This window comes from Homalodisca vitripennis, unplaced genomic scaffold (genome assembly GCF_021130785.1).
Source record: "Homalodisca vitripennis isolate AUS2020 unplaced genomic scaffold, UT_GWSS_2.1 ScUCBcl_5940;HRSCAF=12918, whole genome shotgun sequence".
NCBI lineage: Eukaryota > Metazoa > Arthropoda > Insecta > Hemiptera > Cicadellidae > Homalodisca > Homalodisca vitripennis.
Genome location: NW_025782052.1, coordinates 2403 through 15774, shown reverse-complemented (window position 1 = coordinate 15774; position 13372 = coordinate 2403). Strand labels below are relative to the sequence as shown.

The 13372-nt window shown below is 33.2% G+C and overlaps 2 long non-coding RNA genes across 2 annotated transcripts; both read right to left on the bottom strand.

Moving 5' to 3' along the window:
- Positions 1-1314: 1314 nt before the first annotated feature.
- Positions 1315-7190, bottom strand: LOC124373583. Its single transcript, XR_006923452.1, has 3 exons — positions 7133-7190; positions 5148-5216; positions 1315-1369 (listed from the first exon to the last, which is right to left on the bottom strand). It is a non-coding gene; the product is annotated as an uncharacterized LOC124373583 (long non-coding RNA).
- An 11-nt stretch (positions 7191-7201) lies between these two features.
- Positions 7202-13118, bottom strand: LOC124373582. Its single transcript, XR_006923451.1, has 3 exons — positions 13092-13118; positions 10473-10533; positions 7202-7237 (listed from the first exon to the last, which is right to left on the bottom strand). It is a non-coding gene; the product is annotated as an uncharacterized LOC124373582 (long non-coding RNA).
- Between the last annotated feature and the right edge of the window lie 254 nt (positions 13119-13372).

Here is a 13372-nt window from a genome sequence, read left to right as displayed (position 1 = left end):
TCTTAATGGTGAGACTCTGCATTCCTTCTAAAATATCAATGTCCTGCACTTGCTTGGTTCAAGGTATTCACTTATCACTAAATTCAATTCAAATCAATGCAAATGTTTTCAAAATTAATTGTTTCCATTCCCGTACCTTAGTTTTTTAACTTTGAAAATTTCAACTGCTCAATTACCGGTTCATTATATTATTTAAAATACATCTTTTTAGATTTTTTATTTAAACTTTACGGATTAACTCAATGTGTTAAGTAAATACACTAAAGCTTTTAAGGGTTTAATATTTCCAGGGTGGCAAGCCATGGACCTGGTTTCAAGAGAGGCACTATTGAGTACAATATTCTGTTAGACTACAACCGAAAGACTCGTAGGCTTTCAGAGAGACGTAAGTTCAAAAATCCTCACTCGAGAAAACTTCGTTATAAGTATTGGAGTTTTTGAGAAGTACAGTTAGAAAGAGAGGAAACTGCTATTACCATTATCGGCATACCTTAAATCTGAAATTTCTAAATAGTAGGGATTTAAAAGAGTGGAGGGGTGAAGTTAAAGAGTAGAATAATTTAATTCTAAATTTTAAAAAAAATATACAAAAAATTATATTCATAATTCTAGATTAATTTAGAATAATTTGTAAAGAATCTTAAATCTTTTCAAAAATTGTTATCACATTACAGTTATTCGGGTGATTTTCAGCCTTAAAGGCCGATGAGATAAAGCTTTGAAACTTAATTGAAATGGATATAACAGTATAAACTTTAAACTACTAAAGTGTGTTGTTAAAATATAACCAATGGCAGCGTACCTATACAGTTGCGGGGACCACCGCCGAATGGCAGGAAAGAGTAGTTGTGTCGTTCTTTTTGTTTTTTCTGGAGAGAACCGTTCAGGTAGGAACTGTTCAGGGTCAGGAAACCGTTCTTTTGTCATAACCCATGGTTAGGGAGCACCAATACTATTCGACTTCCAGCGGGTAGTGTGCACTCGGCTATAGATCATAATGTACATTTAATATATAAACATGGTATTATTTTACAATTTAAAGAAAGAAATATATTGTACATTTTTCAAATAGAATAATTAAATTTCCTATTTATTCTCATATAGCAATAGTTAATTTGTTGATTATTCTGTTTACTTTGACTTTTGTATGTATATACTGTATAATATGTATAATTCTATTCACTATAGTTCCACTTACATAACTTAATTTCCTTCGTTGCTTTCCTCGATATTGCAGAAAACGCTACCGTGCAATCTGATGCTCTCCAGGATTACCTGGTTCAGGTACGTCATGGCGTTAACGTCAGTAACGGTGGACGTCACGGTCCATATCTCCCATCACTCCCTGGATCTCCTCTATTATCTTATCCTGAACGCAGATTTATACATAAATAAATAATGCAATTAATAAAAATATGAATCATAAGTTTTAAATAACTATATTTATAAAAATACATGATAGATTGCCTTTAATGGACCACATTTGCCTCTTGACTGAAAACAGTTTATAATTTACAGCAGGGAGGACTTGAAAAGGATCTTCAAGACAAGAAAGAATGATAAATTTGATCTATTTTTGAATATTTCTAAGAAAATTTGAATTTGGTTATATAACATCTAGACCAAAACTACATAGTACAGTGAATTTATATTTATTTTATTGGTTGATCTGCTTGTGCTACATATGTTCATGAGACAAACAAATTATTGCTTGTTTATTCCTTGTTTTAAAAGTTAGACGTTTTATTTGGCTGTTACTTTGTCAACATAAAAGTTTTTCCAGCTTTAACACTTTTCACCTGTAACTAGTCCTACCCTAGAACCTGATTATGAGTGAGTACAATAATTTGATGATCCTGGAACAGCACCAGGGAAAATAAATTTACCTCTTTTAAATGGAATTACAATCCACACCATAGGAATTGCAATAACTTTGAGCTGTTAAAGGACTTAAAAACTCCTTTATGCAAGGAGAATATGTGAAACCAACATGTCAGAAAAAGATAAGAATGGGATAAAATAAGATGCGATTGATCGGATGATGTAACATATGCATTACTGCTCCTGTCGAGGTTATAAACGTTTCAATATAAAAACAGTGATTCCTAAAGTGGTCCAGGTGGACCCCCAGGAGTCCACGGGAGACTTGCTGGAGGTATACGTAGGCGTGAACAAAAAATGGTGGTCCATTAAGATGTTAAATGGGGGTTCCACGAAACATTATAGTAAAGAGCAAAAATGCAAGCATAATTTTTAATAAGGGCCTACCTATATTTTTATAAGCACCTAACTAAGCAGATAATATGTTAATAAGGCAAGCGACTGTTACTTGCCAAAACTTCGATATTACGTATACAATGTCGTGTACATGTACAGACTTGCAAAAGCGCTATCCGCCCGGACAATGCTTAATGCTTGTTCAGGCATGAAACTTGATCACCTCTATAAATACTTGATGCCAAAGGCAAAACTAATTCATTTGTTTCCGGAATTTCGAAAAATAGGTGTGAGGAAAAATTTATATCAGTGTTTGCTAGTGCCGGAGAAAAGTAAGTACATAGGCCCTACCTTTTTTTGTTATAGTACTTGAGTATTTTTTTTTACGTGTACTAGTCGGTTAATCACAACTGCTTGTATAGAAAGGTAACTTAGGAACTTACAGATATGTTAATTGTCCTCTTTCGATTTGAAGATAAAACACAGCACGTTTTATTCAATTGTTTTTTTTTCGCGAGAGAAGAAGCACTGCCTCTCTAAAAAGGCCCGAATAAAGCAATAGCAATTAATTTTGTAATTTTTTCTTGCAAATAACTACTAATTTTATAAAAACAGTAAATTTCGTTAATAGTAACATTTATTTAGTTTTAACAATGAAGCCGCAGACAAAAAATATGCAAATACACGGAGAACGTGAACTTATTGATTTGATGAAATGTTAGTTATCGTTTTTATGGAAAATTTTGGGATTTAAACTTTTATTTTTTTTCCTACACAAATATGATCAGTATTCGACACTGAGTACAACCAATTTTTATGTGTACAATTAAAAAATTAGGGTACTTTAAAATTGATACCGTTTTGTTAAAAACATCTGTATTTGTCGTAGCGGTTTTATTAGTTGGCCCCTTTCCAAGCCGTAAATCTACTTCCGTGTGCTGACAAAGGCTGCGGTTGTGATACCTATATTGAGAAAAAAAACTTAGTTACTAAAACATTTTTTTTTACAGGTAAGGTAACTGACACGAAACATGGCTACAGCAAAGAAGAAAAATGAAAATTATAGTGTCGATTATTTGAAATATGGTTTTGTTCCATCAGAGGCAGACAAACAATTGCCCATGTGCCTATTATGCAACAAAGTTTTGAGGCAATGACTCTATGAAACCATAAAAGCTCGAAGATCATCTAAAAAGGTGTCATACTTATAAAATAGATAAATATTTAAAATATTTTTAAACATGGAAGGGAAAATATGAAAAAGAGACCCCACCATGCACAGTATGTTCGCTTCAAACATCTCAAAGTAACGATGATGGCTTGCGGGCATCTTACAATATCTCATTATTTATAGCAAAATATGAAAAACTGCACACTATCGGAGAGAACAATTAATTTTACCCGCTGTTGTAGAGGTTTTAAAACCTTTTTTTGCACAAATCTCCATTTGACGTACTAAAAAGAATTCCATTAAGTAAAAATACTGTTCAAAGACGCATTGATGAAATGAGCTCTGATATCGAAAGTTTTTCGTGCGATCATCTGCAAAAACTCATTTTTCTATTACAACTTGACGAGTTAACGTTACCCGGTAATGAAGCATTATTATTGGCATATGTCCAATTTATTATGGAGAAGAAATTCACGAAGCATTGCTATTTGCCAGAACTTTAGAGACTGACACTGAAGGCGAATCAATCTTTAATTTACAACTGAAATGATTGATTCAGAATAAAAAGATGATTCGTTATGCAGATGATGATCCGATGTTTTCAAGCAAAATCAAAGGAAGAAATTTAAATTAAAACTTTTTTTGATTTAAATACTTGCATTCATGGATTTTCTTATATGAATCTTGGAACAAATAGTTCAAAATCTAGATACTTAAATTTTTGTTTGAAACAAAAGGAGATTATTATTCGACCAGCGGTAATGATTGATCAGATCATCCTGGAAGAAACAGAATCCACAATGTTCCTAGGACTGATCCTTGATCGCGGTCTTGCCTGGAACGACCAAATTCCAAAAGTCTGTAGCAGGGTTACATCGGGATTTTACGCCTTGAGTTACCTTGCCAAATATTGCTTAGCTGATGTATTAAGAATAGCCTATTATGGGCTTATTTACCCAGACCTTTCTTATGGAATTGCAGTTTGAGAGATTTGTGCTAAATATAAATTAGGCAGATTGTTTAGGCTCCAGAAGAAAGCTATCAGAGTATTACGAAAAGTAAAATTTAGAGAAGCATTTCGTGTCATCAGAGAGCTCGAGTTAATGACTTTGCCTTGTCTTTATTACATCTTTCAGGTGACAATCTATTTCTGGTCGAAGTGTGGTATGGCACAAGCGAGACACTTCCATCACCATGAGACTAGGGGCAGGGACAATTGCAGAACGTAACAGCAAAGAACGGTAGCCTTTTAAAGGCTGCCATTGCAGACTGGTGTCAAATTAATCAACCGAAATCCAGAGTGTACTGAAAATATCACCAAAATCAGCCAGTTAAAAGATAGTCTGAAACGGATAATGGTTGTCTAAGGCATTCCACTCAGTTGATGAGTTTCTGGAGGCCCACTGGTACGATTGAAAACCGGTTTTCGGCACCAGTGCTTATACTGCATTCAAATTAGGACAGGTACGTAAAATTTTTTTACAGTATGTTAGGACGGTGTTTTCTTAAAAGCTTTAGATAAAATCACAATTAAGGACAATTTTACATATATACCTCTGCAAATTAGTGTGTGTGTGTGTGTGTGTGTGTGTGTGTGTGTGTGTGTGTGTGTGTGTGTGTGTGTGTGTGTGTGTGTGTGTGTGTGTGTGTGTGTGCAAGTAAATATTTGTATATTAAACATTGTTTTAAACGTTTATCGACACATTTTATTTCGCAAAATCAGTAATCTAGGACAAAATACCATATTTTTAAACATTACCTGGACTTCTGGGTAATTTCCTAGGGTGACAAGTAGAAAAGACAATGAGCCAACAATAGTATCTGTTCCCTGGAACAGAACAATACGATATTAAATATTAAGCAACATGGTTGATGTTATTGTTCATTTAGGATAAATACAAGAGGGAGGCTGTGAAATATATGCCTCCTGTAACAGGTAATTACTTACTGACTAAAAATATATAATGGTGGACGTACCAAATTATATTGCTATAATACATCTGTATCTATCTACAGAATCTATATAGAGCAGTTTTTAATTGTTGATTTTAAGTAAGTTCACAACATTGCAATAAGGTCCAGATTGAATTTGTAATATACCTATGATCCAATTCCATTTCTTTAAAACATCCTAATTAAAAGGTATAGAACTATGATGTTTCAACAAGGGTGAGAAGACCTGCAGTATAGGAATGGTTATAAGCTTATGTGGATTTACTATTCCTAGAAAGATGATTTGGAAAAGGAGTAACTAAATTATTTCTTCCATCAATATTTCGTAATAAACAGGGTTTGATATAAGAAACTACGGAATATTCAACAAATCTAGTCGTATGAAAATTTCATTGGATTAAAAATAATGGTACTGAATGCAAAACCTGCCTTTTACTTCAAATTATTAGACGCTAAAATAAAACAATCACTGACAATATTGAAGTAATTTGGTTTTAAGATTTCCTCTTTAGTGCTTTTCGAATTAACATAAGATATTTTATACATTAGATCACCTATAATACAAAAATTTGACCATTACACTAATATTAGAGTGTAATATCAGCTGTTATTTATAAATAACAACATGGAATGTGCAAGTGAAGTTTTTTACAGACTAACAACTTTTTTATCTTAAAATAAGTATGTTTCCCATTTTGTATAGCTTTACGGTACTTTTTTGTAAATAAGAAGGGTAGTCTCTACCTAATTGACGAGGAATTAAAAAGATAATTTTGTGCTTGTTTAAACTTAAGTGTAGTATTTCCTTACCAAACCATCGTCACAAATGGTTCTATTAGGTTATCTACGGAAAGTAAATCTCTCTCTCGCTCACGCGCGCGCTTGTCTGTCTGTGTGTGTGTGTGTGTGTGTGTGTGTGTTCGTGCCTGATTTTGGATGTTACATGAATATTTTACGTTCTGGGACAGAGTAACTTAAATATTTTTAAATAACCACAGAGCTGGACAGGCTGCAATTTCAAAAGACCTCTCAGTTTTTTATTGCATCATCAGTCAAACTCTACTTTGGCTCAGAGAATTATTCAGACTGGAAGAAGTTTGCAAGAATCGAAAGTGGACAATTTGTAATTAAACTATTTTCTGCAATGGCGTTTGAAATAAAATGTATTTTGAATCAGAAATGCTTGTTCACGCGCTAAACTTGGAATAAGAGAAAGTGGAATATTTTTTACTTTTCAACATCTTAACATTAACACTTATATAATAAATACCTCATAAATATCTACTTGCAATTGAAAATAATATTATACGAGTTGCAAAATGTAAGTCCTAAGTTTGGCATAAAATAGTGGAAGAAAAGAGCTGCCATATGATCAAGTAAAATACTATGGTATGTTCCATCGAACATTGTGTATTTTGCTGGTACTTATAAAACTATTTCACTATTCGACTTCAAAACCGAAAACATTGATCGTTGAGTTTAAGAGGTAAGTTATTCTGAAATAGATCAAGAGATTAGAATATTTTTCAGTAATTATATCTTATTTCCGGATTCTTTATTAATCCATTTAAAACGTTTATGCCTATTACGTACTTGTTATTCAAAATCTAATAGCGTGTTAAGCCAAAGGTAACTGCTACTGTTATAATAGAAGTTATCATGTTCCTTTGATGTAAAAAAGTTTAAACTGCTCTGGATATTCAATGGATAGGATTGAATCTAGTCATATTTGTTTTATCTACCAACAAACCAATCAGTGGGTACGAAAATTATATTATTTATTCTACTTACGGTTGCTAATAATGTCATGACTTCGTCTCTCCAATTATGATCTTCTGTTTATAACCGGTATAGATTGTCCACAAATTACATTCATTAGCGTTAATCCAGACATCCCTGAAAGAAAAAATAGCTGTTTGATCAATTGGAATTAATTAGGCTACATACAACGTTTTCTATTTGATTCTTTTCTCTTGAAAAGAAAACTAAAAAGTATGACTAATTAATATGCATACCCTTATATTAAATATATTTTTTCATTCGTGCTTACTAATGAAGCTCCTTCTTCACCTTCGGGTACGTACAAAGAGTAATAAAATTACTTTGTTTGAAGGTTATTTTTGACGATTGGAAGGATTGTGAAGGAAACAGGATTTTTCCGGACATTTGCCATCGTTAAGTGAAACAAGAAAACAGTAACAACTACGTTTCGAGATCTGCAATCTGATCTCTTCTTCAGGTAAAGAACTAACCTAATACATAATTACAAACTAGGTTAAAATAAACAAATCTTACTAAAGCGTTTGTGGCACGCCTGTGGCTGCGAGGCCAGTCTTTTACTCAGAAAAATTCCTCCCACAAAACCCAATTTAACAATAGAGGAGAAAAAGGCCAGGTCGATCCTTGGGAAAGAATGACACGGTCAAAATCTTACCTGCCGACAAAGGCAACGCTACTGTGGTACTTGACTCAGTAGCGTATAAAGAAAAGATTGCGGAAACTTTAAATACTGGCAAAATTATACAGTTTTAAATAAAAGACCCGACTGATTCATTTGAACGCAAAGTAGCAAACACCTTAAGAAAACATAAAGAATTTTTTTCAGATAAAATTTAGATCTAAATTAACTCCTCACCACTCCAAAATCCCCCATATGTATGGCCTTCCCAAAATCCACAAACCTACCATCCCTCTCCGGCCCATCATTAGTTCTCAGTGATTCACCTTGCAGGGAATTGTCTAAAGTCCTCTTGGACATCTTAACACACCATTTGGTAGGAAAAACTGACTCTTTCATCAAAAATTCCAGGGATTTCGTAGAGAAGTCAAAATCCCTAAAGTTGACTGAAACCTGACAAACTGGTATGTTTTGATGTCGAAAGTCTATTTACAAATGTACCAGTTCCAGAAACTCTCGGAATTATTAAATCACGTCTCAAAGAAGACCAAAACATTAAAAGGATAGAACTAAAACTTCCCGTGCCAGTAATTATGGAAACTGTTTAGAACTATGCACTTAATGCAATTATTTTGAGTTAGAGGGTAAAATTTACCGTCAAGATGATGGGGATGGCAATGGGTTCTCCACTGTCTCCTATTTTCGCCAATATCTTTATGGAGGAATTCGAGCGAAAAGCTTTGGCTTCAGCTCAGTTCAAACCGAAGATTTGGTGGAGGTATGTGGATGATACCTTTGTTATTTTTTCTCATGGAGACATTGAATTAAATAATTTTTTGAATCACATTAATAGTATTTCTCCTTCCATCCGCCCTCACAATGGAAGTGGAAGTCCAAAACAAGCTTCCCTTTTTGGATGTGTGTGTATTAAGAGATAGGGATGTCCTTAAGACAACTGTTTTTTCGAAAGATAACACACACAGGAAAATATTTAAATTATCAATCCAACCATCAAAAAATCTGTCAAAGAAGGAGTAGCCTACTCGTTGTTTGATAGAGCAAAGAGCTTGTGCTCAGATAAAAGATGGGACTAAAAGAAGAATTTAAGAAAATTGAATCGGATCTCAGAAGCAATGGATACCCTCAATTAGTAATTAATAAGTGCAAACGAACCAGAAGAATCATTCCTGAGTCAGAAAAACAGAATTGTGATAAATTTGCGTTTATGTCAAATCCCTTATGTGCCGGGATTATCGGAGAAAATTAGAAGAGTAGGTAGGTAGAAAGAAAGTACAACATTAGAACCGCGTTTAAAACACACAACACCTCTTAGACAAAAGTCTCGTAAAAACAAAACCAAAAAAATGGCACACAGGATTCCAAAAAAACTGTGTTTACAGTATAAAATGTAGCTGCAATAGGGGGAATACATAGGCGAGACAAAAAGACCACTAAACATAAGGATAAAAGAACACAAAGAAAGAAAACACGAGAAAGGGTTTCACAGACAGAAAAGTCAAAAAATTGCACCACCATTGTTGGTCCGAAGACCATCATATGAATTGGGGATGAAGCCCACATAATACATCGGGAACCACATTTCTTCAAAAGGAAATTAATTGAGGCAACATACATTAAATTGGCAGACCAACCAATCAGTCAACCATCAGTCGTCGAGATTAGGCACGCTTTGGTTGCCAATTCTAAAAAATGAACTAAAGAGAATACCAAAAGTATCAAACGGATCGGATATTTGCAATAAACCAATGCGGAGTCAACAATATGGTTTTAAGAAGTTCATCTCGCATGAACCAATAATAACGAAAGGGCCCATTCCTGTTCCCTTCCCTTGTATTTCCGCCATCTTGTTTTAGCCGGCCGTCACGATTACCATTGGCTACCCCCTCTGGTCAGTCGTAAATGGTTAGTAGACGAGTGAAGACATATTGTGACCTGTATTCCGTAGTTTAGTTTAATGATTGGTGTTTTGTATAGTTTTTTTATTAAGTGCATGTCTTTTAGTGTTAGTGAAGTTGACATACAACATGTAGGTTGTGATTCCTGAACTCAGGCGTGCCACAACGCTTTTAGTAAGAATTTGTTTATTTTAACCTAGTTTGTAATTATGTATTAGGTTAGTTCTTTACCTGACGGAAGAGATCAGATTGCAGATCTCGAAACGTAGTGTTACTGTTTTCTTGTTTCACTTAAACGATGGCAAATGTCCGGAAAAATCCTGTTTCCTTCATAAGTAATAAATAGCAATGTATATTGAAAATAAAATAGGCTGTCAACTTATTTTTCTGAAAACTGCCCTTCGTATCAATTTATTTTAATTCTAAAATGTTTGATATCAAAAACTTAGCAGAATTAATTGGTGCCATTTAACAATATTTTCCTCGTGCGGGTCGATCTCGTATATTATACCTTTAATTTGAGCTAATTTCACAAAAAGGACTTCTTTTTTTAGTTGAAATATGTAGATCAAAACGTTTATGTAGGTTTTTTTTTCAATCATATTATGTTATCTGTTGCCGCTTACTCTTCATATAAATTATATTGCAAAATCAAGAAGATTAATATTTTAAATAATAAATTATAACCAACAAACAACACCGAAATCAGCTGTTGATAGAACTATAATGATTTAATAATCTGTTGATACTTGACATTAACCCTAATACAACTATTAAGCGTATAATAAATATAGTTTACTACTAACAAATAACTTACGTTTACTAATTTCATCTGACTCTGGAACTCTAGTTCGAATTTCGCCTTCAGCCTTCACTCTCTGCAAGAAAATACATGTTTTAAATGTGTTGTGAAAATGTATAATCTGTACATATTCTATCATTTCGTTTATTTATTTCTTATAAAGTGCCCAGCTATGGCAAGGGGAAAGGTGCTTTCCTTAAAATTTTAAATATAATGCAATGTCAGCACTTGAAAAGATATTTGTCCTTAGGGCAGAGGAATTTGCTTATTTGAATTGGGTGTCGTGAAGCGTCTGCTGTTGTGGGGAAGGAAAATGGGGTGTAGGAACATACTCATTGCATGAGAGCGGCTCGTAAGAGTGTTGATCCACTCAGTTTAATCTAGTTTCATAGAGTATATATAGGTGGAGTACAGTATGTTTACACTTGATATCCAACTTGATAACGATAGGGCTTTCCTGACCGATAACAATAGCATCGAAGTTATTTCGTGGTTTATCAAAACCAGATCTGAGCTTATTAACCTTCGACTACGAAACTTGGCTGACGGGCACAAATTTTTAATGTTCACTATATAACTGAGATGCAATAGAATATGCATTGCTTCTGTGACCGTCTGCTCCATATTTTCAAGACTAAGAAAGATTATGGTTAGGCACAATCGATACTGTGTAAGGAAGATTTTTATGAATTATTTCAATGGATAGGGTTTTAAGTAGATATTAAAGCATGTCTTGGTAACACAGGTGGGGAGTTAGTTGAAGAACTTTTTATTATTTATTATATGTTATGCTAAATAATAATAGGTAAATGTTATTCTAATTATTACAACAAAATAATAAAAAAACGCAGAAAAAACAACCAGGGTGTTTTTTATATAGTCATAGCAATTTAGTCTATATTATGTAATTTAAAGAAATATTTTATGTATGTAATTTGAAAGCCTCTAGAAATCAGATGAATTCAAAAATATTCCTTTTATCAAATGATTTATTTAATTTTATTTACATTTAAAACACAATTACTGTTTCTTTTAATAGCGTCAGATAATATTATTGCTATTTTTATCAAGGATACACTTTTTAAATAAACTGCAACTAATATGGCAGAAAGCAAAGCAAGTTATTTTAAATTGCTATTTTTCTACTATCTTTATTAATTTATTCTCTTTTTAGCTCTGATCAAAGTTTTTTTATACATGTGTTTATGTACTACGCAATTTTAAGTTTTAGAACAGTTTTATATGGTCTTATTTTAGTAGAGGAGCTTAAAGTGCTTGTAAATGGTTTCTTTCTGTGTTGTATGATAAGAGGCTGGCTCCGCTGAAGGCTATAGTCGTAAAATGTTTGTTTTTTTTATTTATCAGGTAGTCTTCACGTAGACTCCCTATGCGGTAACCTTCTAATTTATTAAAAACAATTTTCTCTTATTTATAGGTAGAGTACGCGTTTGCTGTTGAAGCATACTTTTACAAACGGACGTTCAATAATCGATATGCAAATGGGAATTTCCCATACCCGTTCCAATATTGCGCCGTTGTGGTTGTGTTTCTGGCAGTCATTCTATTGTTCCATGGTAAGGAACTTCACATAATTGGTGTAGAAAATATTATTATACCATCGTTATTTTTTCATAAAACGAACTGGTGGTTTTGGAGGATTAAGACTATAATTTAAGAGATTTTCTTGCTGACTTTTCCATGGGGTGAATGTAAGGAGAAATCTTGTTCTAGCAGGATGGAGAAACAGCAAGCTTGTCTATAGCGGCAAAAATCTTCCCGAAACATCTTACCACTATAATTATTTTATTCTCCGTTGGACAGCACCGCTGTCTGATTTATCCCCTTGGGGAGCTATTTTTATAGGAGCTATTTCAAATAACAGATTTTTAATGATCGTCCCATGACCCTGGCTTAGCTGAGTAACAACATTATTCAAGTTTATCGCTAATATTCCGGTCACTAATGCTGGAAAAAGGTGAACGAAACTTCAGGGTCAGATTAGCGCAGTGCATTAATTGTATAATGTTGCATTTTTACGGCATAAAGATAATTAATATAAATCTTAATATAAAAATTATTTTCTCTCTGCCCTACTCTCAGATATAGCTCACAGTTTTACCTCGGCACAAAGTATTAATATCCTCACTCTCAAAACACTAATCTCATCATGCTTAATTATGATAGGGCTTGTATACATGTATACCGATGTGGACTTTGGGTTACAGGCGCTTAATTTTTAAATTTAATGTGTGATCGAAACGTTTACGCTGTATCCTTTTTTGTTTATATTTGGTGATACAACAAAAAATACTTAATACACAGTCTAGTCCCAGAAAGTGAATAATACTGACATTACATTGCTATCCTATTGCTCCTTACAGACATAATTGGTATGGTTATTAGTTATATTTTTCAAGGTGTGTCTTGAGCTTAGTCAACTTCATAAATTTTCCATGCAATATTGTTATGGATGACTTAAAAAAGTTGTGGTCCTCACATTTCAAAACTTTCACACGCGACGGAGAAATTTTAATTAATTCATATTTTATAGTTTAATATATTTGTATGTCTAAATATTTAACTATTTATGCTAAGTTTTTTTTAGTGTTAAAAACACAATACTGTACCACTAACCTTATTCACTGTATCCAAGAGATTTTCAACTTTTCAAAAATCAACTTTAACTCTTTTCTGTATAATAACTTGAACAACCAGTCCATTTGCAGCCAAATCTTGAATATACGTGCCATGAGTATATCTGGTACACTAACAACATAATGGTTACTCAATATCATTTTAAAGTCAGGAGCTCAAAGAAAATTTTGAGTAAATTTGTAAGTCAGGTGTATGCTACCATATATTTTAGTTTTACTTAGACTTACTACAAAATTATACAATACTAAAAAATACTTCAA